This window comes from Diachasma alloeum, unplaced genomic scaffold, assembly GCF_001412515.2.
Source record: "Diachasma alloeum isolate Michigan unplaced genomic scaffold, Dall2.0 Dall_scaffold_00366, whole genome shotgun sequence".
In the NCBI taxonomy this organism is placed as follows: domain Eukaryota; kingdom Metazoa; phylum Arthropoda; class Insecta; order Hymenoptera; family Braconidae; genus Diachasma; species Diachasma alloeum.
In genome coordinates, this window is record NW_021680505.1 from 893,906 (window position 1) to 894,122 (window position 217).

The window sequence follows — 217 nt, forward strand, 5'->3', positions numbered from 1 at the left end:
TTGCCTGACAATAATCGACAGATTTTCACGTTTCCCGGAAGCATTCCCGATTTCCGACATTACCGCTGAGACTGTTGCCGGTGTGCTCTACGCAAACTGGATTTGTCGTTATGACGTTCCGCTGCGGATCACGACAGATCAAGGGACACAATTCGAGAGCCAACTCTTCAACGCTCTCGCTCGACGTACAGGCAGCAGACATATTCGCACGACGGCG